Here is a 27777-nt window from a genome sequence, read left to right on the forward strand (position 1 = left end):
CTTCGTGGTCTGCAGCAAACCCAGTAAACCCGCCGCCAAACCCCTTCCACTCCTCCTTCTTCCTTGGTCTCCCTTGGTCTGAACCAGCTGAGTGGGCGTCTTTTGCAACTAAGAAGTCTGAACTAAGACCCTCCTCTCCCCCCAGGAGCTGGGTGGCTGCCCTGGCGGGGAGGTCAGGGAGAGGTTCGCCAAGGAGCTGAAGGCTTTGTTTCCTTCTCTGTGGGCGGCAGAGCTGGCCAGGCTGCGATTTTCTGGGAATCAGGGCTCACAATCATAGGTATTTCCCTCTGCCCGCCCCCACCCCACCCAGGTAAACACAGCAGCCCTTGCCAGCCTCCAGCACTCACGGAGCTTCACTTCCTCCCTGCACTTCCTCCTGAAGCAGCGAGGGGACACTTTTGTTTGGTTGGGGGCAGCAACCTGAGCTGGTTGAATCCAGCTGGTCTCTGCGTTTCGCCTCTAGTCTCTGCTGCGAAGCAGAGATTCTCCAGCTTCTGTCACTACCGCTGCTTTGATGGTTTTTGACACTTCCACATACCACCTGTACCATCACCTTCTTAATATTGAAAAATACGTATATTCTAATTTTTTGGTTTATCCTAACTTATACTGTTCATTAATGAAACCATGGGTTTGTAATACATATTATATTTTTTTCTAATAAACATTAAAATGCAAAATTGTTACAATAAAAACACATTTATTACCACCTAAGACCAGCTTGTGGGCACCACCTTAGGAAACACCAGTATAACGTGGGTTTGGGAGTCAGACAGGCCTGGTTCAGGACTTAGCTCTGCCATTTCCTGTATGACCGTGGACAAGTCACTTCATCTCTCTAAACTCCACTTTTGGCATAATCAGTGTGTCTTCCTCAGGATTTTGGTGAGGATCCAATGGGATGACGTTAGACACTGTGTTTCAGCTGCTCGGCATGCTGCCCAGCACGTGGTAAGAGCTGCACAGATGTGAGCTGCTCCTGTTGTTAACCGCTACTGGAGCCTCCACTGCTTCACCTGGTCCGTTCCTCTTTATTTCCTTTCTCCTCTTCTCAATTGATGTTCGAAACAGGCGTCAGCACGAAATGGGTTTGCTTGCTGAAGTGTACGGAATGTGCACAGACCCCCGCGGAGACCAGGAGAGACGGCCGAGCGTGCGGCACCCGCAGGGCTGGGCCTGCCGCACCTCGCGAGCGGCGTGTTGCCCTCTGGGCGGACGCGGCTGAGACAACGACGCTGTTTCCAGAGACCTTGGTTCCTGAGGCGTTCGAAGCCCTGGTGGACATCCTCTAACTCATCCCTAGTAAATACGGACACGCGTCATCGTCCTCGTTTGTCAGGTGGGGGACCAAGACCCCACCGGGCCTGACCCGGTCACACAGCTGCACTGTGGCAGAGCCACACACAGGAGTCCCGGACCCCCGGCTCGGGGGCCCGGAGACTGCCTTAGTGCGACGCTCCCGGTGCTGATGGGGAAGGCCACGTGAGCCTTCCAGAAGTGACAGCAAGAGGGTTCCACGCGCAGATGAAGCCTGAACACTGGATGAAACGCAGTTAAAACAGGTTTCTTTCCAATCCTCAGTGTGCTAATATGCATCATGCTTCTGTAACACAGAGATAGAGAACACTTACTTTTGCAGATTTGACCACAGGTAATGTAATAGAGGAGCACAAATCTGACTCCATATTAGGTCTGTTCCTCTGGCTTTAACCCTTGGCTCTGTTTCCTGGGCTAAGTGGTGCTGGTTCTGCACCTTTTGTAAAAGAATGTTCTGTAGCCTGAAATATATAGGACAGCCTGTTCTCAAGACTCTGACCTTCAAGGGTATTAGCACTTTTCCATTCATTTGGAGGCAAAAAGTTGCAGAATAGAAAAAAACACTTGTCTTGTTGGAGGTTTACAGGGACACAATGACCTGACCTAGGTGGACAGCTGCAAAAACAAAGGATTCCAACACCGAGGAGTTTGGAACAAACTCGCCCCCTCCCCTTCTTAGTACGAAGAGCCTGAGTTCTGACTTGGGGAAGATGGCTCTCCAGGACATTAGTCCCCCATCTTCTCAGTCTGCTGGCTTTCCCAGTAAAGCCATTGCCTCAGTTCCTTGCCTCCATACCTCATCGCCTGATTTCTTGGTCTGTTGTGCGGCGAGCAGAATAAGTTTGGACTTGGTAACAGTAATACCTACTTAGCAATTCTTAAGATCGGTGTCCTCAGAGGACGAGCTTGGAAACAGGGCCTGAGTTGATGATACTGGCATGAATTCTATTCATCTAATTCCTTTCCATTATAAAATCAAGCTGCTCTTGGAATGCGGAAAAATAACCACGTCTGAAGTTCTTCTACCCCCTTGTCCCTCTGGCCCCACCCTGGAGACTCAGACATCATTCCCGCAACACTAGTCATCACGGGAAGGAGCTGATCTCCTCCACGGCTTGTCGGGACCAAACGCTTGCTAATGTGCAATCCTTCCACTCTTTCTTTGGTCCTTTTTAAAATGAAAAAGAACTGGCTTTAAAATTTTTTCTACACTTTTTTAAAGTTATTTTGAGAATTTAAAATATTACAAGAAAGTAATTATTTCTAATTTTTAAAATTAAAATATTGACAGAAAGTTAGAGAGACAAGATACCTCATTTTACATGGAAATGAAACCAAATCCTACAAGGCCAAATCACTCAGCGAGACAGCAGGACTCCTAGAGACATAAGTGAATTATCCTGTGTCCTGGCACAAGGCTGTTTTTCACAACTGAAGGGACTCCTTGGCTTAAATGTGCAGGTCAGGTGTATTACTGAGCCCTTTGAATTATCTTGACTCTGTTTCTCATTTGGATGTTTAGTATGAAATACTGTGTGGGGAGGGAAGGAAGAGACAGTCGTGGAAACGTCTGCTTTAGAAATTGAAGTAGACACAAAAGTATGTCTCCAGTAGGGGAGGGTATAGCTCAGGGGTAGAGCGTGTGCTTAGCATGCGTGAGGTCCTGGGTTCAATCCCCAGGACCTCCATTAAAATATAATAAATAAACCTAATTACCCCCCCCCGAAAAAACCAACAACAACTAAATAGCTCCGAAGGGGAACCCCCTTGTTATACCAACATGGAAGATCAGCACGAAGCCCGGTGACAGAGTTGCCTCAGTCACACCTGGCTTTTACTTACACCTGGCTTTTACTTAGCCCAGCGGCCAAGCTAGGGATGGCTGAGCAGGCCCTCCCGCAGCTGGGGCTCCCTTCCTGCAGGAGAAGCGAAGCACAGTCAACAGACAGAGCCTGAGGAGGACGTGGTGTGATGGAGGATTCATGCTCTACTCACTTTTGTTTTCTGAAGGGGTTTGAGCAGTTTAAAAAAGGACCTGTGCACAGTAAAGGGAGTATCAGCATTGTTTAAAGTAAGAGGAAACAAACCAGGAGGGCCTCCGTACACACTGATTTGTCTCTGAGCTTCCTGGCAACCACAACAAAAAGGGAAACAAGTTATACAGAAAGGTAGATGCCTACCAATAATCCACAATAGAAATAGATTTTCCTGGAACTAAATTCTCTTTTTTAAAATTTTAATTTAATTTTATTTGTTTATTTTGGGGGGAGGGATTAGGTTTATTTATTTATTTTTTAATGGAGGGACTGGGGATTGAACCCAGGACCTTGTGCATGCTAAGCATATGCTTTACCACTGAGCTACACCCTCCTCCCACCACAGAACTAAATTCTTTAAGTTTTTTTTCTTTTTCTCACATAGGACCTTATTTTAGGGGCTACTGTGCAATATAATGGGCAGTGTCCTGAACAGCGGCTTGACAATAAACGCAGAAAACCTTCACAGGACTGTTTCCTGTAACAAGCTTGGGTGAGTCAGGATTATTATATCTGAGCTGAGTGGCTATGGCACCAGATTGGTCTTTGATGAAGAGCAGGACACTCACTACTTCTAGGCCCCAGTTTCCTCTCCTATAAAATCAGATTAGAGAAGAGGTAGGAAAGCTTATAAATTCATCTGGGAGGCTGTTCAAAATACACATGCCTTCTCCAGCACCCCTACCGCCTGCATATCAAATGCTCCTCTCCTCTCAAAATGAACAACTGTTAATATTGAATCAAATGTTCTTTAGACAGGAAAAGTAAAAAGAGGAATAAAACATTACACGTGAAGATGAAGTCCCTGTATCAGTTAGGATGGGCAAGGCTATGCTGCAGTAACAAACATACACTCCCATACTTCAGTAGACAAAGGCCTACTTCTGGGTCATGCCTCATGCTCACTGGGGGCATCTGGGGACTCTGTGGTGCATTGTCCTTACTCCAGGACCCAGGCTGATACAGTAGCCTGAAATACTGAAATTACGTAAAAACGTAAATCGTGCAAGTGGTTTTTAATCTCCCACCCAGAAGGAACACCTCTACTGACATTTTCCCAGCCAGGGTGTCATACGGCCATGCCTGCCTGCTGAGAATGTGAGGAAGCGCAGTCCTACCGAGACTTGGAGGAAACTCGGAATATTCATGAACAGACCCCACGACCTTCACGTCCCCTGTGCTTCTCTCCCCAGGTGAGTTCCCTCTCCACTCAGACACAGCCACTCCCATGAACTAGGCACACGTCTAGATCCTACTTTATATTTTTACTGCAAATAAGCATTTATAAATAATACATAGTATCAGTTTGTGTCTTTTACAAAGCATCTGTTAATGATACCACACTTTTACACTGTCCTACAATTTTTTAAATCAACATTTTGTTTCAGGTTTTATTTATGCTGAGTCATACAGATCTGGCTGCTGCACAGAATTCCATACTACAAATAGACTATGATTTATTAATCCATTCCCCTACACATGAACAAACCATCTCTAACTTTTACTAATTACTGGTAGTATGTATTGTAAATATGTTTGCGGACATCCCCGGGCAGCTTGTCTCAATTGGGTTTAACAAGACAAATGTCAAAATGCAACCACTGCATGTTATGAACTAACTTCTCTCCTAAGCACCTAGAATGATAGCAGACATGCACAATCCTTGGGAGAGCTGAGAAGAGTCACTCAAGTAACGGCCTGTGTCCCACGGTTAGGACAAAAGGCTGCTGGGAGTATAACTGAGAAGCAGATGGCGAGGTTTTAAAATATGGACTTTTTCAACTTTTCCAGATATTGCCAGATTATTCTCCAAAAATTGTAATTCCCATCAGATGTGCATGAATTCTCTTTTTTCAACACCTTTACCAACACTTGCTATTGTCAGACAGTGTACTTTTGGCCAATCCCATGCATGGGAAATAGTATCTTGTTGTTTTAGGTTGTGATTACCAGTGAAGTGAATATTTTTCATATTTAGCAACTGAATTTATTTTTCTGTGCATCACCTGCTCAAATTCTTTGCCAGTTTCTCTTCTGGGTTATGTTTTTCCTGTGCATTTGTAGCATTTCATGATACATTTTTAATCTAATGATTCATCTGTTACTATGTGGCCGTCTCTGGGGGATTCTGGTCATCTGCCTACATATCACCCACCACCACTAAAATCATTTCTTTCCTTCTTTCTTTTTTTAATAATTTTAATCCCTAGCATTTTATGTACCCATATCACGACTTGACACAAATATATACATACACCCAAACCTAGGAAAATTTAACCCATCTCCTAAATACATAGATGCCTTCTACATATGCCTTCCATCCCTAAGTAACCTCTTCCCTGAGCAGAGGACATATTCTGGATTTGCCTAAATTACAAAGAACTTTTGACAACTTTGTGTGTTAGGATCATGAAGTTTTTACGGTATTTTTTTTTCCTTTTCTCTCGTCTCCAAATATTCTATAATAGGCTCATATTACATTAAGAATTCAAAAATCATAATGAGAACCAAAGCCAAAATTTAACCCACTGTGATTACAAAGATTCTCGGTTTCTCAAGCAGGCATTCACCTCAAGTGGAGGTTGAAATCAAAGGCAGAAGAGTGTAGGGTCTTTCCCATTTGTAAGTTTGTCAAAGTAAATCTGAAAGTGCTAGAAACCCGCAGGCTTACCCAGGATGGGAGAGGAAGTGGCCAAACGCTATGCCTGAGATGCTGTGATGGAGGGGAGGACCAGAATGGGGCCAGGAGGCCAAACGCAAGGGGGCCCTGGAGCAGAGTTTACGCCTGGCTGAGCGAGGCGGCAGGTACGGAGGACAGAAGGCCAGGAAATTTGGTGTCGGGAGCCTCGAGCGTGGGCCTGGGCTCTGGCTGACCTGATCGTGGGCCGGTTCCTCAGCCTCGAGTGAAATGAAGGCGACGCCAGGGTTGTCGTAAGCCCCAAATGCCACGATGTCCGAGAAAGCGTTTGGCAAACACTGAAGTTCTGTTCAGTCACTCAGGTGAGTTATGATTAGTGAGAAAAGGGCGCCGGGGCTACTGAAGAGCAGAGGGAACAAGAGCTCCCAGGCGGGGGCAGGGCGGGGAGGGAGCACCTGGCGGAGGACGTGGGGTCCAGTCCAGGCTCGTCCCTGCCGTCCTCACTGTGACTAACCTGGGGCCACCCTCAGGACACAGCAATTCAGGGGAAGGAGCCTTGGTCGGGCATCGTTTCACCTGACGTCCAACGACGTTATTTCTCATTGAATCTCCTCGTACACACAACACGGGGTGAAGAGTGCCTGCCAGCAAAGGGCACCACACCATCTAGAAAGATGCATTTTGATCGGCAGAAACTGAGTATCAAACGAGGAAGGGTTTTTCCTACCCCAACGCCCTGCACCCTCTGGGGGCGGGGAGGTGACCTCCAGATACTGTCAGTAAAGAAACTGGCCTCAGGCCGGTGTCCTTAACTCAGCCGCTGCAGCTCCCCAGCACTTGGCTGACTCCAGGCACAGACGAGTGCAACCACCTGTGTGTTCTTCCCCTCACACACCCTGAAGGCTGTGTCTTGCATTTTGTGAATTTTCTTTCCCCTAAAAGGTAGCTGTGCACTGTCTTCCTTTCAACAACGGTTCATCAGCCAAAAAAAAAAAAAATTTGTGACACGTGGGAGGAAGTGTGAACAGTGACAAGCCCTACACCTCCCCCAGCTCCTGACCCAGGGACCACAAATACGGCTGCAACTTTCATGGAGGAATTAAGGCCTCCAAAGGAATTCTAATTAGCAGTGACTTAAGGTCGGCTCTTGGCTGAGAAGTCCCTGGCTCGGGGAATGGCCGACCTATCAGGTCCCGTCCCCATGACACCGTGGGAGGAGCTCTGACGGGCTCCACGTTCCAGATGTGGCCGTGGAGACTTAGAGCGATGACTCTCCCAGAGTCAGGAATGGTATGTCATTAGGTTATCAACATGAGCTTCAGAACTGGCTCTTTTAGGACGTGAATGAACTCATCTACAAAACAGAAACAGACTCTCAGACACAGTAAGCAATCTTACGGTTACTTGGGGGGAACGGGGTGGGAAGGGATAAATTTGGGAGTTTTAGATTTGCAAATGTTAACCACTATATATAAAAATAGATAAAAAACAAATTTATTCTGTAGAGCCCAGGGAACCGTATTCATTATCTTCTAATGACCTTCAATGAAAAAGAATATGAAAACGAATATATGCATGCATACACGACTGGGACACGGTGCTGTACATCAGAAACTGACACACTGTAACTGATGGTATTTCAATTACAAACATTTTTTTAATTAAAAAGAATTGTCTCTTTTTACACGTATCTCAGTGACTATCAAGGGGGAGTGGGGGAGGGCACACCCCCCACAGGGATATTTGAGCTTGTGCATGTGTGTGTGTGTCTAAGGGGGAGGTTGAAATGATATGTTATATAATTATGTAATATATAATTATATATTCAATATAATAATTTTATGTGTAGTTGGAAAATAAACCCTATTGATTTCCTTTTGCAAACTGTAGAAAGAAAATTTTGACAAAAATCCTCTTGGCCATTGGGAATATGCAAAGATACCCCCCTTAGTAAGGAGGACTCAGAACAGGGGCCTGAGATGCTTACAGTCTCCTTCCCCGATGGGAGACACAGGCCCCCTCTCCTGAACTGGCCACGTGCTCCTGCTTTGGCTCCGTTCATGCTTCGTATTTAATATAATCTCGCAGTGGAGTTACTCTCCATGCTGTGTCATCTGGAACTTCCCTGTTTCTCACAAACAGCCACTACTTTTCTCTTATATTTAATGACATAGTCTATGGTCCGAATGTCTGTGTCCCATACCAAATTCCTATGTTGAAACTCTAACCCTCCAAGGTGACGTTAGCGGGTGGGGCCTTGGGGTGATTAGTTCATGAGGATGGAGCCCTTCTGAATGGGATTAGTGCCCTTCTAAAGGCACAAAGGCCCCTAGCCCCTTCCAGCCAGTGAGGTCACACAGAGAGGTCTGCAACCAGGAGGGCCCTCACCCAGCCCTGCTGGCACCCTGACCTTGGACTTCCAGCCTCCAGAATGGTGAGCAATACATTTCTGTCGTTCACAAATGACCCAAACTGTGGTATTTTCTTAAAGCTGCCAGACTGGATTAAGACATATATGGAGAATAAGTCCCTCATGATATAAAATGGAAAAGAATGCAATGTAAAATTTTGTATATAGTAAAATATCAATTTTATGAAATTTTTTTTACTGATTTACAAGTTGGTAGAGAGGCATTGTGAGTGGTAGTCGAAGGAGGCATGGACCCGCAGTCAGAAAGACAGCGGGGAACATGGTCCCTGCTACTCACTAGCTGTCTAAACCCTCCGACCCCCGGCTGTCTTGTCTGCAAGATGGAGGGGGGGGGAAAGAACTACATTTACTTTAGGGACGTTGAACTAAATTACAGCTAATTTAAGTTAAGCACTTGACACACAGAAAGCACTCAGTAAATGATCTTATTATTTGGGGGAGGGAATATAAAGAGTCAACTCCGTGGGCACATGCCTGCAGCCACGGGCGGCCTCACACCGGGAAGGGCTGTGTGCTCGGCTTAGGGCTGTGCTGCGCCGTCTGAGCGCTCGTGATCGTCTCTCAGCAAGGGCTCCACATTTTCATTCTACCCAGAGACCCGCAAATTCTGTAGCTGGCTCTGGGAAAACACACACACACACACACACACACACACACACACACACACACACACACACACACACACACGGAACATACTGAGAAGTACTAAACCAGAATGTTAACGGTGTTGATGGTTGGGCGGTTTTAAGGGTGATTTTTATTTTATTGCTTTTCTGTATATTTTACATTTTCCAGATTGAACACATATTACTTTTTTAACCAGGGCAAAAAAGTGAATACACCTTCCTTTATAAAACTGTCCTCCCCATCTTGCGGATGAGTGAGACCAAGGTAACAGATGGGAAATGACTTGCCTCAGGTCCCACTATGACAAACGTGCAGGAAACTGGACTTCTAGTTCCGCACCCTCACTTGGGTCTGAGTTCCCCAGTGTTGCAGACAAGAATCTCTTTGGGAATCTGACACGGTTTGAGGGGCCCAGCCCCACACTCTGCAGAAGGGCCCCCTCAGGAGCCCGGGATCACCGCCCGGGGCTCCTCTGCCGGGGCCGACTGCTGGGGTTTGGCAAGCAGAAGCCGGGACCCAGGTCTCAAGGGCCGACGGACGCGCTGTGCACGAGGTGCTGTCGGACCCCGGGCAGGGGCTGGCTGCGGGAGGAGCCGCGGAGGGCAGCCAGCACAAGATCTTTTCAGTAGGGCTGCTGCTCACAGAGACAACAGGGGCCCCGCTGCATTTCTGCTCCTTTTATCCCCCCTAGCCCCAGCCCGGCCCGCTCCCTCCTGCAAAGGTGTCCGGGGGTGAGCAGGGTGGGGGGCGGGAGGTGAACGCACAGGACGACTCTGCTCGTGTCTTCCACGTTTGCAGTAACGGAGTCTCTGTGACAACACCCCACTGAGGCGGCTCCTTTATTTCCCACTCCCAGGGGTCTGCGCGGCGGCCACCCCGCACTCGGATTCTCCCTGCTGCGCTTTCTCTTCCCCTGGGGCTCCTCTCGGCAGGTGTCCAGTCAGACCTCTGCTGTCCCCGACAGGCCAGGCACGCCCGCCGCTTTCTCCCCGCGCCATCCAACCCTTCCTCCTCCAAGGACCAAACCTCCTCTGGGCAGCACAGTGAATCTTCAGATGGTATCTTCAGGCCCTGGAGAACTCGCCTCCGGCAGAATTCTCCAGGCTCAGACTCTGGGCTGAGAGACGGAGAGCAGGGGAGGACTCAGCGCGGCAAGCAGCCGGCTGGCGCAGGTGACAGGCGCTGGGAGATGAACGCTGGCCCCTTCTACGCAGTTCTCCTCACTCTGAGCCAGGCTGGCCGCTTGCTTTACACCGTGATCTGATTTACTTTAATCCTCACAATGATCTTTATAAATCCAGCACTACGGCCCTCATTTTCACAGGGGGAAAGGGCACAAGTAACCTGCTCCAGCCCAGCCCGTCAAAACCCACAGGACGCTCTCCGCCAAGAGCGAACCCTAATGCCCACCTCAGACTTTGGGGGATCGTGACATGTGCCGTAGGGTCACTGACGATAACAGACGTCCCACTGTGGCGGCGGGGACGTGGTAGTGCAGGCTTTGCAAGGGGGAGGGGTGTCTATGGGAACTACTCTGCACTGTGTGCCCAATTTGGCTGTGAACCTAAAGCTGCTCTAAAATATAAAGTCTATTAAACACACACACACACACACACAAGTAAACAGCAGGCCCAGGAATCAAACCTAGGTCTGTCTCCTTGGGTGATGGTGAGTTACTGTCTTCAAAAACCTACTGAGCTCCACTGCATGGGTAGCAATAACAAGTGTGTGTGTGTGTGTGTGTGTGAGAGAGAGAGAGAGAGAGAGAGAGAGGGAGAGAGGGAGAGAGGGAGAGAGGGAGAGAGGGAGAGAGGGAGAGAGGGAGAGAGGGAGAGAGAGAGCGTGAGAGCGAGCCATCCTACTGTAGATCACACTGGTGTGTCTCCATGTAGCAGCAACTGGGGATGGAGAAGAGAGAAAGAACTGGAAAGAAGACGTCTTAAACTGCATCCTGCCTCCATCACCTGGCAGCTGCAGGGTCCTGGCTTGGTCTCTTTGGTTTTAGTTTCCTCACCTGTAAATTGCAATGAGGTCACTGGGAAGGTCAAGTGAAATAAAGTGTGTATGGAGTACTCTGACATCATAAGCCACTCTCCCCACATTAGTTGTCCCCCCTCCACACACACACTCACACACACTCACATGTACACGTCCATGGGATTAAAGGGGTAACCAAGAACCCTGCCCTCCAACTCTCGAATTCCACCTTCACCCCTAAGCTGCCCGCTGTCTGTGAGATGAAGTGGTTGGACTGGTACTTCCATCTCAGTCTCTGAGCTCGGATTCCACACTCAGAGCTCCAGTCCAGCCCTTCCCCCGAGTCATGGGCTGAGCACGCAGCCCTCGTACCCCTTACATCTGTTTCCCGTGGCCCCCACCGGCCTCCACCCTCCCCACACCCCACCCCAAGTCCTGGGTGCTCTTGGGAACCACTCAGATTCTGGGCAGGTAGTGTAGTTTACAAGCCTGTAAAGGCCTCTGGACAATCACAAGTTATACAAAATGGTGTGGAGTTTTTCAAGTCTTGAAATGACATACTAGGGAAAAAAAAATAGGAAGAAGAAGGTGTAAAAAGCAAAGTCAAAATTATGGGTACTTGCCAGCAGAAGGAGGGAGGCTGGTGCACAGAGCCTCTCTGCCCACAGAGTTCCCCAGACAGTGAGTCTGAGTGTCACCGTCACAGGTCCCCAAGGGACTGGAGACACAGAGGGCAGGATGGGTGAGACAGGACCAGGGGGCTCCGGGGTCCTGCCAGCCTCACTTCCATCTGCTTTGTGGTAACTTCTGCACAGGATTCATTTGAGGAAAGACTCCCTTGCCTTGGAAAGTCTGGAAACCACTGATCTCTCTCCTATTACTAAGAAGAGATCTGCTATTACTCTTCCCTAAGTCACCAAGGGAGTGCCAGGCACATTTTAATCACAGAGGTGAGAGGTGAGAAGTGTTTCATACCAACACGAGGAGGCCCTGGTATTACTCACTCACTGAACAGTGAGTCACAGGTAAAATCCCCCTGCCCCGAATGCAAAAGAACACAGGGGAATTTTTCTCACCACAGCCAAGAGCATCCCCGGGCCTCGTGGGGAGTTCCCTTGAGAGCTCTGTGCCCTGAGCACCTATTTATGTCACATCAGGCTTTGCCTGTTGACCGTCCATCAGGAGGTGAGCGTCCAGGATGGGAACATCTAGTGTGTGATGGTCCCTGCCAAGCAAAGCTTTGAAAACATGAATTTTGATTTAGGATTCCGCTGTCCAGGATGGTAGCTACGGGCTAATTAAATGTAAATATATTAAGATTAAGCAAAATTTAAAATTCAGACTCTCAGTCACACTAGCCACACTTCATGCTCAATTCCTACACGTGGCCGACGGCTGCGGCGCTGAACAGTGAAGATGGAACTGTTCTGTCGGGCAGCACCGGAGTCACACAACCGAATTCTTAACTGTCCCTTTGCCTGGCTGGGCCCCTCATCTGACCCTGCCTGGTAGCTCTCTCCACAGACAGCCCCTCCCCCAAAAAAGCTTCCCTTTCCCACCCATCCTGGCCCTAAGATTCCCGGAGTAGTGAGTCCAGAAGTGGCTGAACTGATGTGCAAGTGAGCACAAGTGAGGTTTGAGCAAGCTCTGACGTCGGCCTTTGTTCTCACTTCTGCACCTTGTTTGTTGTCAAGCTGCCCTGCAGAGGTAACCAACAGGGGTGATTTTTCCTAAAAATCTTCTAATTACATCAATACTGCTTTAGGGATCCTTAACTTTTACATCCTAAAATTCAGACCTGGATCGGAGATATGATACTGTTCCACGGGAAGTGTTTAAACTCCACCACCTGAAACGCAAGTTAAAGGCGCGAGGGATCTTAGGGACCATCTCTGCCTTCTGCTCCGCTTTTCACGGAGGAGAAGGCACAACCAGGAGGAGCGCAGAGACTGCCTGAGGACACACAGCGACTCGGCACGGGGATCGCAGGTCCCGGGGTTCACTCGAGGGCTCCTCTCACTATTCGGCATTAAGGGGTCTTCTTCCTGCTGGACCCTCCGCGGCCCTACACCTCTTTGCTCCTCCTGCACAGCAAGACACCCCTCAGGGCCTCACCGCAGGCCCCCATTCCACGACCACCTTCACACTTGTCCTGAGTGTTTACTGATCTGTTAAGTTCAAGCATATTAAAAATATATACATATACTTCCCAAGAGGCGGTTTCCCCAAAAGTGTCCCTGGGCTTCCCCCTGCAGAAGTCACCCTCACAGGAAAGGGAAACAGAACTCTTTGCCATCTAGGCTGAAGAGCCCCCGCGACCTACAGTTTCAGTGTCACAGCCAAAGGTCAGAAGCACTCCTCACTGCAGCCCAGCTTTCCATGCGTGTCTCACAAGGACACGCATTTTTATCTTATATCATACGATCCTTGCAGTAGGGGCTCGGCTGTCACCTCTCAAGTGGGAATAAGACTTCAGAGACCTGGCCTGGGAGCTTGGTCATGGTTGTGATAATGAGGACTCCAGATCCTCTTTCTGCTGAGAAACAGAAGTCGGTAGACTATGACCTGTGGGGCCAAACCTGGTCCGTTATGTTTTTGTAAATAAAGTTTTATTGGAATGCGGCCTCAGTCCTTTGTTTACGTATTACTGACAGCTGCTTTCAGTCTGCAACAGCAGAGCTGAGTCGTTGCCACAGAAGCTGCGTGGCCTACAAGGCTAAAAAATATTTACCCTCTGTCCCTTTACAGAGCAGGTTTGCTGAGCCCTGGTCCAGAGTCACAGCAGATAAACCGCTTTCCATATCCCACTTGCTACTTACTTCCAAATGATGCTTACGAGGAAAGGTCCAAATCCAGGAAGATGCTGGCAAAGCGAAACCATCATCACAGCCAGTTACAGCTGCTTCCTTTTAAAACCAACGTGCCTGTGAGTAGGGATTTGGGGGGGATACATTCAGGTGCTTTGCTCTTCTGCATTTCTTGCTCTGATTTCCCCTCTGCTCGGCCAGATGCATTCCTATTGTCTAAAGGATGATCGGGGCTGCTACAAACAGAGACGCGAGTTGATATTTTGCTTCTGACATCCAAAATAAGGGTTTCCAACCAGACAGTACTTTTGATAGCCAGGTATTGTCGAGAACGAGGATTTTCTAAATTTATTTCCTTTTTGAATTACTATCACAGAGTTCTACACAAGGCAAGTCCCAACCAAGCAAAGAGAAAGAAGACAAAGCCTACCGTTTCTGACCCCAGATCATTCGAACTACAGGACGAGGGAAAGCGAGCGAGGAGAATGTGGGTATTTGGACGCAGCTGCCGTCTCTGAGCCAAAACCACAGATAAGAGCACGACTCTGAATCCAGACGGCCTGGGTTCAAACCTTGGTTCCACCTTGGACAATTCAGCCTCTTTGTGCTTCTGCTTCCTCGTCTGTAAACAGGGGCAACGGTATCACCCCCCTTGCAGAATTATGAGAACTGAGCGCTGAGGGGCTGAGAACACTGCTTGTCACTTAGTAGCATTGTTTTGGGGGGGAGGGTGTTACCGCAGATTTTGGAACGACTGCTGAAAAGAGGGTGGGCTCTCTCTCTCTCATTCCCATCTTGGGGTCTGGAAGGAGATCACCTGAAAGGCTGCCCCTGCACCAACCTGGAGCAGCCTCAAAGCAAATTCTGCACCAGAAGTGGGGCTAAGCTTGCCCTTCTCCAGAGACCAGGACTGTGAGCCCAGTGCCTGGCGGGAGACATTCCGGAGGGGATCATCTTGGGGTGGGGGGACCACTGAGCTGGGACCACCAAGACAGGAACACATGCAAGTCACAGTCACAGCAGGTCTCAGGTGGTCCAGTCACCACCAGAGCCCAGATGGGCAGAGTCAAAGAGAGAGCCCACTGGGTCCCTAAGAGCAGAGAGAGGAGGACCATGAGTTATCTCGGCTACAGGCATCAGCCACCAATGCCAGCCTCTCTCTGAGCCACTAATGTGGGGGCAGCCCCACCGCCCCCAGCATCTCCATCACAGAAACCAGCAGAACAGAGAGGCCACAGGCTACATCAAAGAGCCACCACCAGCCCTGCAGCCAAGCATCTGGAAGCCACACCCCTCTCCCGTGCACCCAGGTGCCGCACTCGGGGGAGAGGGGTGGACACTGGGAAGACTGCACTCTGCCTAAACTGGACTGCTCACTACTTACACTAAATCCAACCACGTTTACAGACTGACATCTAGTCCTCATCCCGTTGTCCACCCTCCCTCTCACCACCTGCCCAGCAGGGTGGGGACTTAGGACACGAGGTCATTTAACAGAAGTAAATTGTCCTTTTATGGTTGCACACCTGAGGGTGGTGAGAGTCAATCTGGGACTCTGTTACCCTCTGGAGTTGGATTATGCCCCTTTAACAGCACCCCTCATGCCCAGAGGCACTCCCACACTCCGACCCCCACCTGCACAAGCTAGTATCTAAAACCAGCTTCAGGGACAAGCCAGAGGAGGCTTCGGCTGAAAGGCAAACGAGAAAGAAAACCCTTCCAAAAAAGACTCACTCCCAGTAGCTTTATTTTAAACGCAGGGAAAATGCAACTCCTTGCATAAACAGACTTGGAAGGTACGACTTTTTCCTGCTCTCTTTGTAGCTAATCAGGGGAGACAACGAGGGAGTCAAACAGCTCATCAATAAATATGTATTGTTCACACACTTTGTAGAATAAGGCTTATGCTTTGGGACTATTAAGTAAACTACTTTTTTTTTTTTTTTTTAACCTTTTAGGGCAGAGGGAACGAAGGGGAGAGGAGGAATCCCCAAGCCTCCGTCCTGGAAATGCGCTGGAGGCTACCCACCCTCGGTGACTGGGGACCCACTCAGCTCCAGCGGCGGGAAGTCAGACGGCATTCATCCTCATGCGGTTTCTAAACTTCCTAAGATAAATCCACCAGGTTTCTCTGCCAATAGTAAAGCTCTCACTCAAAGCAGGCTGGGTGGCTTCGGGTGGCTCCTCTGGGCTGGAGGGGCGTTGGATTCACCAGGGTAAACGATGCTGTCACCACCAACTCGAAAGGCCACCTATCAACATGCCACGTGCCACGGCCTGGAGCGCGTGCACATACATGCACGTGTGCACCCCTTCCCCCCAAGAGGCTGAGGCCAGGACGGCACCCACATCAGGTGGGTGAAGAGCAGGTCCGTCCTGCCCGCTGAGTGCCGTCTCCACCCACAGAGAGCGCAGAGACCAGACGCGGGCCTGGGCCACCGACGCTGGGAAGGCGCCCGGTGGCAGCGGGGCTGAAGCCGGAAGAGGGATCCTCGACCTTCAGGCGAGTTCTCTCTGGTGGGGGGGGAACGGGAGCAGAGGCCGGGTCGGGGAGAAGGAGGAGTGTCTGGGTCACTGGATAGGCCCCCTCCCCTCCTACTCCTTTCCGTTTCCCTGTCTGGGTCTCCGCTGGTTTTGAACTTTGTGAGAAGTGGCTTGTTCAGATGCCTCCCAGCCTCTGCTTCCTCTTGTCAGTCAGGAGCAAGTTACACCGGTGTTACCAGAAAATGATTTCACGTTCCGAACAGGGCTTCTCCCCAGACCCCAGCACCCATCTAAGAGCCGCGGCCCCAGTCCGGCCTGGGCACTGCGGGAGGAGGCGGTGGGAGGTGCTGGCCGGGCGAGTCGGGGCGCCGGGGCCGGTGCTCTGCGGCCCCGCGGCCCGAACAGTCAGCCTTGCGCGGGGATCACAGCGGTTGCGTGAGGAGCTTTCACAGGTAAACAACTGAAGGCTGGAGAAGGGCTTCTGAGATGGAGAGGTTTTCATCATGGAATCTATTCTTCAAGCAAAATCATAAGCAGCACCCCGTATATGCTCCAGACCAAAGGGGGGCTGCTGTGTGCTGGGCGGGGGGGGGGGCCTGGCGGAGCAGCCCCCCAGGCCCTCAGCCCCTGGGACACAACCAGGGAGGGTCCCCGGTGGCTCAGTCCAAACCACGGCTCTAGTAGGACCGCATCTCAGTGCCCTTTTCCTCCACTGTCATCCAGCCCCAAGCGTGGCCCTAGCCGGGTCTGCCGGCCCCTCGGCTGGAGCACTCTTCCCCTCGGCTGGCTCCTTCCGACACACGCGGGCCTTGTCTGGAGTGTTACTGCCTTGGGGAGACCTTCCCTCCAGCCTCTGCGGGGAGACCTCTCCCCACGGGTCTCCACCCCCGCCACTGCTCACCACTGCTGGCTGCGGAGTGCTGCCAGCTCATTCCCTCGAGCTGATCCCTCGCAGCAGAATATACGCTCCTGAGGGCAGGACCGCCCTGTTCAGTCCCTGCCCAGTCCCCCAGGGCCAGGCGAGGCCCTGGTACACAGCGGTTCCTCAGAAAACACTCGTTAAGTGAGGGAGTTAAGGAAACCATGAACTGAGGGGGTGGATTACAGGCATCAATCAGGTCACAAAAGGGTCAGGACTCCAGCTGGGGGACACTCACTTTTCACTTGATCGGGTTCAGGCCGCCCCTGGACCCTCAGCAGCAAAGGGAAAAGCCCTGCTCACTTCCAGTCTCTGAGGGATGTTTCCGACGTGAGGACCATCCTGAGTTCAAATATCCTGAGCTACGGGCTCAGGGCTCGCATCTGAAGGGGGTTCAGAAGGAAAGAGGCAGGCCTGAGGAGGAGCCACCGCCAGGCCTCGACAGACGTCTCTGACAGGCGCCTGCAGGTCAAGGTTCCCGTCCCCCTTCACTACAAGGGTTACTCTCTCTCCTAATACACTCTTGCTCTGGAATCTTATTCACGCCTTCCTCTGGTCATTTATCTATGTGGTTGGTCAGAAGGTTATCCAGTAGCTTCCACAACTTCCTGTCCAGCTCTCTGGACCAAATTAAGTTCTGGACCTGGATCCTTTTTGTAAACGGAGACACTGTCATCTTCTGAGAAAGAGGTGAGCTTTGGTCAAGGACCTCGTGGCATGATCCCCCACTCTCCTCACGTGACAGCTGCCACAGGAAATCCAGCAGAAAGACATACAAAGACCCTAGAATATTATGTATTGAATACGTATTCCTTCCTCCTCTGTCTGGGGGATGGTTTCCCCGAGGTGGGTCTACTCACTGCGGCTCAGCCGTTTCATCCGGGCATCCGGCGAACGTCCGCAGGTCCCTAACCACACAGCTCGCCCCACGCGCACCGGGCGTGCACAGGACACCGCACCTCCGGAGGTCAATGCAGGGGTGGGTCTCCTGCACAAGCCGAGGAACGCTGCTCTGGGCTGCAGCCCAAAGACTAACTCTTAAACCTGTAAACGTGCTATCTACATTTCCAACATAAACGTCCAAGAAGGACAGCCAGTAAGCAGATGAATGGTCTACTGTGCTCCATCCGAACACCTTCACATCCCGGTCCAAGTGGCGATGGCACAGTATTTAACCCAGGGCAACTCTCTTCGCCATAGAAATCCTGCTCTCCCCTTTGTAATCCTGAGTTTGGGGACTGCTTTTATGTTCAGTACTAGATTAACACCTACTGACCAGTCCCCCGTCACCAAAACAAACCAAACCAAAGGAAGAACAAATATTTACTGAGCTTCAGCACTCAATAAAGTGCCAAAGGAACCATGAAACCTGACCTTACACAGCTCGTAATTAAGTGAAAGAGATATACACAATGACCTACACTATAAAGCACCCATTTAGTTGAAACAGTGTTTCAAAACACATGGTACAATCGCCACCAAGTAGCAAAGGTACTACCGATGGCTGATGGCTTTTTACCATCATGATAATCTTTAGAATTTTAGTGTGTATTTACAAAAAATGTAACAAATCCATCAAACCTGCAACTTCAAAATTTTTACTGCTTAGGATGCAGCTAAAGTGAGTGAGTGCTAACACCTAAGGCAGACCTCGCGCACGACATGGGCGCACCCGAACGTGTCCGTCACTGCACCTGTCTCAGCTGTGCAGCAGCGCAGCGCGCTGGACGGAGTGGACCGCATGCGTGTGCGTCTGGGCACACTGCTGCGTTCTTCCCACTAAAACACTGAAATCCTGAACAAGGTACAGCTGAAGTTTGGAAAACTCAGATCTAAAAAACTTTAACTTAAGCCTCTACAATCTGTGTTGCAGGTGTTTTCTGAGGTCAAACACTGTGAGACTGGGATGGCTGGTGAGGGGACAGCTGTGTGTGAAAACAGGGCGCTTTGCTGGGCTCCCCCTACCCTGCCCAACAGACACAGCAGCCCGCCTTTAGCCTCCTTTATGCCAAGGAGCTGGCAGGAACGGCCCTCCCTGCTACCAGCTGGGGCGCGGCCTCCCTCCCTCCCCAGGCAGGTGGAGCCCTGCCGGCCAAGGCTGCTCCCTCCCAGGCTCTGGACTTCACTCGCTCCCCATCCTCCCCCTGCTCCCAGAGGCGGGGTGTAGGAAGGGTTGAGGAAATCCCTTTCCTCCTCTTCAGCCCGTCTTGCACCCCCACCCTGAAGTCTGGGGTCCAGGCCTCTTTCCAAGCTGCTTCCTGGACAGGGCTCTTCTCCTGCGGCGGGGGGGTCCCCCTAAACAGTCAGCCCTCCGCCCCCGGATGTGAAAGGAGACGGGAGATGGCCAGAGGTGGTCTCCAGGAGGGGAGCTGGGACTTGCACATACCAGATGCAAATGCAGTGCAGAAGGGGTTAAGGACAGCGAGGCCCGGACAGAGGACGCACAGGGAGTGGAGGCAAAAGTGACTCATCAACAGGAGGGCTATAGAGAAAGTGCTCGGACGGATTCCAAACGGGAGTTCCAGAAAGCGATTTGGTAGCACGCATCAAGAGACTAAAAACAACCCAGTAACCTCACTTCTAGAATCGGTCTATGACAATTATCAGACAGGTGCTCAGATACGTGAGGGTGTCTACTGAAATACAACAAAAAATGGCGTGTCCGACAATGAAGGAACAGTGAAATACATTTCAGTACATTGTGAATGGACATCAGGGAATTTTTTTCAATATTTGGAAAGAATATTTAAAGGAATATCAAAATGCTAGCTATATCTTAAGTCAAAAAAGTGATTTATACAGAATGTTTATACAGAAGCGTGTAAACATGTATCCCAATTTCCTTTAAACATCATATAAACATGTGCACGAAAACTACTCACAAGAAATACACCCAGGTGATTTCTGGGTTATAAATATTTTTTCTCTTACTTTTATTTTTACTTTTTATTTCCTTTACACATTTTCCACCAACCCATATATTATATTTAGAATAGGAAAAAAAACCCCTGTAGTTTAAAAGAGAAAATCAGAGAAGCAGATGAGCCTATATGCAAATAAACAGATCGTGAATATGGGCCCAGCGGACATACACACACACACACACACATTTACTGCCTGCCTCTGACAACCGTGGGAACAACAGCTGACCAGTCCTCTGTGGAAGCAGGCTTCTCCTGTTAAGCGGCTGTCCCACTTCCAAGAAAACGTTTTACAGAGTATCTCAACTCTCGCTTTCGTATCTGCCTATGCTCCAAGAACAGACTTAGAAGCAAGGAATCCAGGGACAAACCTGCAGACCATCGAGTTTCTACACAGAGGGACAGTGTCAGACAAGCTGGGGGGTTGCACCCCTGATTTAGAGCCTCCTGCTGACAACTTCAGCGACATGTCCTACAACCACCCGACAAACGATATAAAAATCATGTGTATCAAGTGGAGAAATATAGAGGTGACAGCTAACTGGACAGACAAGACAGATGACAGGAAGACCTGGCATGACTTCCTGGAGGAGGCGGTTGCTGGGGGAACTCTGAAGCACGAGCAGGACTCTGACCGGTAGAGGACACTCTAGTGGTGGTGACAGTGTGAACAGAGGCTGGAAGCAGGAAACCGTAGGGCGTATCTGGGCAAAGATGAGCAGCCCAGTTTGTACAGCCCAGCAGGAGCGCTCGGGGGGCGCGGGGAGAGAGACAGCTATAAAGGAAGGTTGGAACCAGGTCGTGACGCTCCTTGAAGGCCGCGTGACTCTCCTCTGGGATGACCTGGCCAGTAACTGGAGGACGGTCTTTGCTCCACAGAAGCACCCGGGCTTCCAGGTGGAGGTCCTGAAAAGGGGTGGGCAAGGAATAAAAAGTGTGGCTGTGCCTCCCAAGACCGAACCCCCCTCCAAGAGCTGGGCTTTGAAATGGGACCCGGCGGGGCCGCTGGTCTAGTGGACCAAAGGCCTTGTTTCATGGAGAAAACTGAGATCCAGAGACAGGTGACGTTTAACTGGGCCTTAGAATCCTCACACACGACCTGCCCAAATCAGCCACCACGCCGGGCAGAGCAGCCGAGGGACAGCGGACAAGCTCCTCAGTACATGCTGTATCTGCTGACTAACCCACACACTCAGCGTGTGCAGAGTGAGAGGGCCTTCTGACCACGGGAAGCCACGGTCCTCCCAGCCACCAGTGGCCATGACTTGGCCTCTCGCGGAGGGGAACTGAGGCTCAGGGAGGCCAAGCACGGCACCCAGGGCGGGGGCGGCGGCGGCGGCCTACAGCCTACCGTCACCTGGGAGCTTGTCAGAAACGCAAATTCTCAGGCCCCACCCCAGAGCTACAGATCAGAGACCCTGGGGACGGGGCCCAGCAATCTGTATCTCGACATGTGTCTTGGTAATTCTGATGCAGAGAAAGTTTCAGAACCACTGCTTAGAGACACAGTTGATTGATGTGTGTTGGGGGCGGGGGGGGGAGGGTGTGAGGCTCCCAGACTGGCCTCCCCTCTCCCAGGTAACCCTGGAAAAGCCAAGTGGTAGCCCTTGCCCCAGAGCTGGAGGAAGGGGCCAGGCAGGGATGGTGGCCAGGCCGGGGGGCCTGGGCTGGGGCAGATGCCGGGGAGGAGCTGCCTGTGACCTTCCGAGAGCACAAAGGATCTAAGCCGCACGGATCCAAAGTTCTTGTTTGGATACGGGCACCTCTGTGTTGTCACTGCTGCTGCCTGCCACATACTTGTGGGGATTTACACCCACTCTGACGAGAGGTGTTTTGGGGTTACTACCTCCTGGGAAAGAGGAGTGTGAGACAGGCCCACCCCACTGGGGGAGATTAAGTGTGATGAGAGCACCGGTGAGGATGGATGTCTCTCTCCTGTCATCAGCCCCGCCTCCCCTGGGATGGGGGGCAACCACGGGCGAGAGTGGGACCTGCCCACGGGCACCCCACACAGCTGCCCGCAGTGGGGGTGCCCGCTCCTTCTCTTAGGGGGGAAGAGCTCAGGGTCTTGGGGACAGGAGGAGGGAGGGCAGGGGTCAGTGCTGAAACACCAGCGGCGGCTGGGGGTGGGGGGTCCCGCAATCTGGAGCATCTCTGCAAAGAGCTGCGGTGTCCTGGGCGGGGAGCCCCCGGGCTGGGAGCTGGCCTGGCCCTGCAGGAGAATGGAAAACTCCTGGGCCTCTCCGAGGTGAACCTGTTTCCACAGCCTCCATCCAGGAACCAGGATGTTCACCCCTGTGTAAGGGTCAGGCTCTGGTCTTTGTTTTGTGTGCCTGCCCTGTGCCCAGGCCCGGAGTCCAGGGACCTGGCCACTGCCCGGATACACATGTCCAATCCGTTTGCAGCTGGGCAGGTCTCATTCAGGCCACCGGGACCTCTCCCCTTCAGCAGCCGTTTCCTAGAAAAGCGGTCCCCAGCGTTGATTCCAGCCGCGCTCAGCCCCCCGGAGGGCAGGGCGGGCGGGGCTGGCAGAGCTGGACCTTGTGCCGCGCCCTGTCTGTCTCTGCCGCCCTGGTTTTCCCAGCAATCTACGTGATCTCACGCTCATCCACACCCCTTGTTGTCAACAGCCTTCAAGAGGGTGAGGGGTGGGAGTAGGGAACAGAACTCTTCCAAAACCCGTGACTGCTCTGGTTGCCACAACAGAGGTTCTGTGAACCAGATTCAGGGCAGCTCCAGGCAATCGCTGGATGGCCAAGGCCTTCAGGGCCCCACGGGGCCTCCAGGCTGCAGGCTCCGTGCTCTCTGGCCCTCAAGGAGCCCCTATAAAGGCTGAGATTTCCCTCCCACTTCCTGGTGGTCGTGGGCGTAGCCTGAAGAGGAGGCAGGGTGGGACGGACGGAGCCAAGGGAAGACGAGCTTTCTGCTCAGCGTTGTCCCCGGACCCCAACAGTTCAGGACCACCTGTGCTGTCTCCACATGCATTTCATAGTAACAATGGCCAAAGGGGCCTGTCAGTGTAAGAGACGGGGGACAGAGAGGCAGAGAGACAGAGGAAAGCCCACTTACTGCTTTCCATTCCCCATGGGATCTGCAGTGTTTTCCCTCCTCCCTTGCCATCCTGATGTGACCTACTTATCTACTCCCTTTAAAGGGAGGGACCCTGGCAGGCATCCCAGCCCAGGGCAGTTCTGAGTCTCAGAGGCAAGCTCTTTAGCAAGAGAAATCCAGAAGCTGTAAAGTCGGGGACCCAGGCCATAGGGAGGTCGGGCGAGGCCGGGGAAGAATGGAGGAGGAGGTGGCGCCACGGGACAGAGCTCAGCGGTGTCAGGACTCAGGGGGAAGAGGTTCTGGCCCCCGAGCAGTGGTGGGAGCAGCAGACACTGACAGCTGGAGACAGGGCGCCAGCCCGAGCAGAAGCAAACACCCCAGCTCCCGCAGGTTCCCTCCCCACTTTCTGCCCCACGGTCCCTGAGCTGAGGTGGCTCATCTCGGAGCCCCCGTTTCCTGGCCTGCAAAAAGGGGATAATCATTTCTACCTCAGAAGACTGATGGAAAAATTAAATAACTGACCCCACTCTCTGCTCCCTCCTGAAGAAACGCTGAGGTCTCCGGGCAACGGCACACGACACGCTTAGGGAAAGAGCGACCACCTCTACCTATCTCGCAGGAGGGACTGGGGGCGCGGTTCAACCCGCTTAATTCCGTGAGGAGTCCCAAAGGCCCAGCGAGGAATCTGAGGCGCAGAGAAGTCAACACAGAGTCACACGGCATGTAGCAGGGCCAAGGTTCACAACCACGGCTGTCTGCTCCAGGCGCGTGCCCCTCAGCACCTCCTGGATTGTAACGTCACTGGCCTTAGTGAGGAAAGACTTGGCAAAACCCTTGTCCCCAGATCTTCAGTTAGTTTAGAATGCCGAGCCAGAGCGGGGCCGGAGGAATCGAAGTGCGAGTGGGTTGTCTATGGCTGTCCTTTTCGGCTCCTCCTGGCACTGGGGAGAGACTGTCTTGCAGCCTGAAGGCTGTAAATGCCTATCTGGTCTCGGGCCGCTCGGCATCCAGTCTGGCCTCCCTCCAACCCATTCTCCTCACCGGAGCCACAGAGAACACTTTCCTGCTTTTATCAGTTGTTCGCAGCCACCCTCGGGATTATATCAAAACCCAGTGTGGCCAGGGCCTATCCAACCCTTAGCAGGCCCCAGGCTTGGGAGGTCCTACCCCATTTTTTTTTCCCCAAATGTACTAAGATACACCCAGATCATTCACTGCATATGAATTTTTCATGTAAAAAACGTGAAAGGATTTTTAACAATTTGAACATGGAGATGATTCATTTAAATATTCAATTTTCATACGTAGGGGCCAATGTATTTTTTTCAAGCCTCAAATATTTGGGGCCTTTGGAAAGCTCTTATGCACCAGGCACATGGTGCTTACGGATGAGACGGCCCTCCATGCAGACAGCCCCAGTCCACGTCCCCTGCCTGCTGGGCTTTTGGAACTACTGTCTCCTCCGCCTAGAATTTTGTTTCTCCTTCTGCAGCTCTAAGTGCTCACACCACTCTCCCCTCCCTCGCATCAGTGCCCTGCAGTTTATTCATCTTGACCTAAGTTCACAGATGCTTAACCTCTTCGTTTCTTTGTATGTAAAGTAGGAATAATAGTGATACCTACTTCAGAGGGTTTTTAAGAAGATAAGCTAATACATAGTGTATGATTCATGAACCATCACCTGCAAGCTTGTTAGAAAATGTAGAATCTCAGGCCCCACCCCAGATGTGCTGAGTCAGAATTAACAAGTTCCCATGTGATCCAAATGCACATTTACATTCCAGGGGCACTACGCTAAAGCTCTTACAGCCATGCTGTTACCTAAAACACGTGCAATAAATGACAGACATTTTGGTTACTGTCATAATCATCACTGAAGGTCATTATTAAGTCTTATTATTAAAGATCAAAGTTTTATAGTTGTCTCGTTTCTCCTCTTGACTTACTTTAAAAAAAATTTTTTTTTAGTTTCTTTTTTTGTGGGGGAGGGAGGTAATCAGGTTTATTTACTTATTTATATATATTTTTAGAGGAGGTAATTGGGGAATCCAGGACCTCGTGACTATACTCTCCCCACCCCCTCTTGACTTACTTTTAACTTCCAAACTCTAGTTCAGTGGTTTTCCATTGGAGTTCCTAGGGAATGCTGGCATCCAGGGAGCTAGACCACGGCATTCCAGCTCAATGCCCAGGCTACTGTCAAGATGCCTTTTCTGCACTCAGGTAGCTTCCCTCTATCTGCAAAGGGAGAGAAGGAAAGGGGCGATTGCAGTAGGTGGTGTGATAAGGTCTACCAAGAAAAGGATGTAGAGGTGCTAAGGAGGCAGCTGACCCAGGCTTCTGGGGTCAAGGAAAGTGCTAGCTAATCTACGAGTTGAAAGATGAGCTGGTCACTCAAATTTCCCCCTCAAAAGTGGCAACGTGGTTCCAATTTTAAACAGTGAACTGACTGCTCCTGCAGTGTGAGAGGACCTGGATGGGCCCTCAACTCTGCTCTAGGGAGCAATGATCTCCCAAGTAGACTTAAATCTATGGTCCTTGCTGTCTGCTCCCCACGGCAAACAAGGGGGCCATGGGGGTTTGAGTCTGGACCCTACTTGGTATCCTGGTGTGAACCCCGTCACTTAGAGAAAGCTTAAAACTGTTAGTCTGGGCACCTTGGTTCCTCGTTTGCAGGCCGTGAACATACGTCCCTACAGCGTTCTTGTGAGGATCAAGTCAGAGGCCGGAGGTCAAGTCCCAGGCACACAGCAGCGCAGACCAAGGGGGTCCCCAGTTCTGGGCCGTGCAGCCGCACCTGCGCCCGCGGGCTGGACCTCTGAAGCTGCACACATTTCTTCCAGCACGTACTCGCGAAGCCCGCCCCCAGCGCGGGCTGCGGGGCTGCGGGGCTGCGACGCGCCGCAACTGCCCGTCGCAGGGCAGACAGGGTGGTCGCTGGGGTTGGCCGGGGTCGCTGGTTCTGGAGGGAGGAGAAGGCGCGCGGCTTCCCGCGCCGGGGCAGCCCCTGCGGGACGCTCTGAAGGCTCCAGAACAGACTCGGCCCAAGGCGGCCGCTGGAAGAGGCTCCCGTGGAGACGAGAGCGTTCTTCACGCCGAAGTGTCGGCGAAAGCCGGCCTTTCCCTCCCCACGCGCCGTGAGAGGCCGGCGGCGCCGGGACAACACACTGCGCGCCGCGCCGCCGCCGATTGGCTGCGAGGAGGCCCCGCCACCGCCGATTGGCTGCGAGGAGTCCCGCCGGACCACTCCGGCGGGTCGGGACAGCAAAAGCGAGGTCAGCTGACTCGGCCGAGCGGGCGGAGAGGAAGCCTCGGGCCGGGGCTGGGCAAGCGGTGGGCTTGGCCTTGAGCTTTTGTTACGTGGCTTTATCGCTTCCTTCCCCCGCCAAAGGCCGAGGCCCGTTCTGCCCTTTCTAGCGCCGAACACCCCTTCCTCACCCGGGGGCTCGGCCGAGGGCAGAGGGGCGGAGCGGGCGCAGACCGTGGGCGGAGCCGCCCGAGTCCTTGGCTTCCTGCTGACGTTCCCCGGGCTTCCCTGGCGTGGCTATGGCCACAGACACCGCTCTTCGAGCCCTTCCTGTGCATCAGGCAGGCTTTGTGCGTGGTTTGTTTTCCTGCTGTTTCAGGGCCACGCCGTGAGCATCACCAGCCCCCACTTAACAGATGAGAAAACATGCAGTTCGGGGAACTCAGTTTGCTGAATGTCCAGCTAGGGAGCGGTCCAGCGGGGATTGGCAGCAGGCGGCTCCTGCTGTCTGACTCCCACGTTGTGCTCTCCCCCTGCAGTGCCCTCTGGGTGAGTCAGCGCCGGGACCACGCCAGATTGTACCCTGGAGCCACGTTGTCTCCAAAGATATTTGGGGGGCCAGGCCAGGAAATAACCGCAGCTCTAGGGCATTATTAGAAAAGATTTTTCCCTAGAGCCTGTTTGTTTGGCACAGGGATGTAATCAAAGCTAGTGATCTGGAATTCCTTCCTGGCTTCTCCAGGAAGCATCCTGACTTGGGGCACATTCCTCGACTCATCCTTGAGCCCCTTCCCCACTCCTTGACCTTACAGAGAATGAAGGAGGCATTGCATTTCTCCACAGCGTCTCCAATCGGAACTCACCTGCAAATCAGGCATAAACATTATGAGTCTGAGAAAGGGAAAGTGAGACATAGGGAGCTTCAGTGCCATCAGCCTCCCGTGCTCAGAGGGCTTGCGAAGGACAACAGTCTCCCAGGTCCTATCCTGCGTGTCCCCACCGAACAGACACAGCTCACATCCCCGGAGAAACCTCTGCTTGGTGAGAGGGTAGGACTGTTTGGGAAAGTGTAAGTGGCAGGTTTGTAAAGCAGAGACATCCTAAGTGGAAGCCAGGGTTTTTGTTCTGATGAGACATCAGTAAGGCAGTGGCTGGTTTTTATTATTTAAAAATAGTACAAGCAAACTGCCAAGTAACTCCACCTGTAAACAGTTACATAAGAGAAAAGCCAGAAAATCACCTGGAGAACTCGTATCTTCAGGTCCCTAGACAAAGGGTATGCAAACAACTCACAAGGTGTCTCCTACCCCATCTCCCACCTA

At 51.7% G+C, this 27777-nt stretch overlaps 2 long non-coding RNA genes across 3 annotated transcripts in view; one reads left to right on the top strand and one right to left on the bottom strand.

Moving 5' to 3' along the window:
* Positions 1–327: 327 nt before the first annotated feature.
* Positions 328–27777, bottom strand: part of LOC105076305 (uncharacterized) — a 69896-nt gene continuing 42446 nt past the window's right edge. Inside the window, exon 4 of the long non-coding RNA XR_835999.3 lies at positions 328–1603. This is a non-coding gene — a long non-coding RNA (uncharacterized LOC105076305). The remainder of the gene's footprint in view (positions 1604–27777) is intronic.
* Positions 6364–16500, top strand: LOC105076313 (uncharacterized). Of its 2 annotated transcripts, XR_836001.3 has the most exons (5): positions 6364–7375; positions 13775–13952; positions 14210–14320; positions 15792–15958; positions 16240–16500. It is a non-coding gene; the product is annotated as an uncharacterized LOC105076313 (long non-coding RNA). The 2 variants fall into 2 exon arrangements; XR_836000.3 differs by having other exon boundaries at positions 15792–16500.

This window comes from Camelus bactrianus, chromosome 34, assembly GCF_048773025.1.
Source record: "Camelus bactrianus isolate YW-2024 breed Bactrian camel chromosome 34, ASM4877302v1, whole genome shotgun sequence".
NCBI classification, from domain to species: Eukaryota; Metazoa; Chordata; class Mammalia; order Artiodactyla; family Camelidae; genus Camelus; species Camelus bactrianus.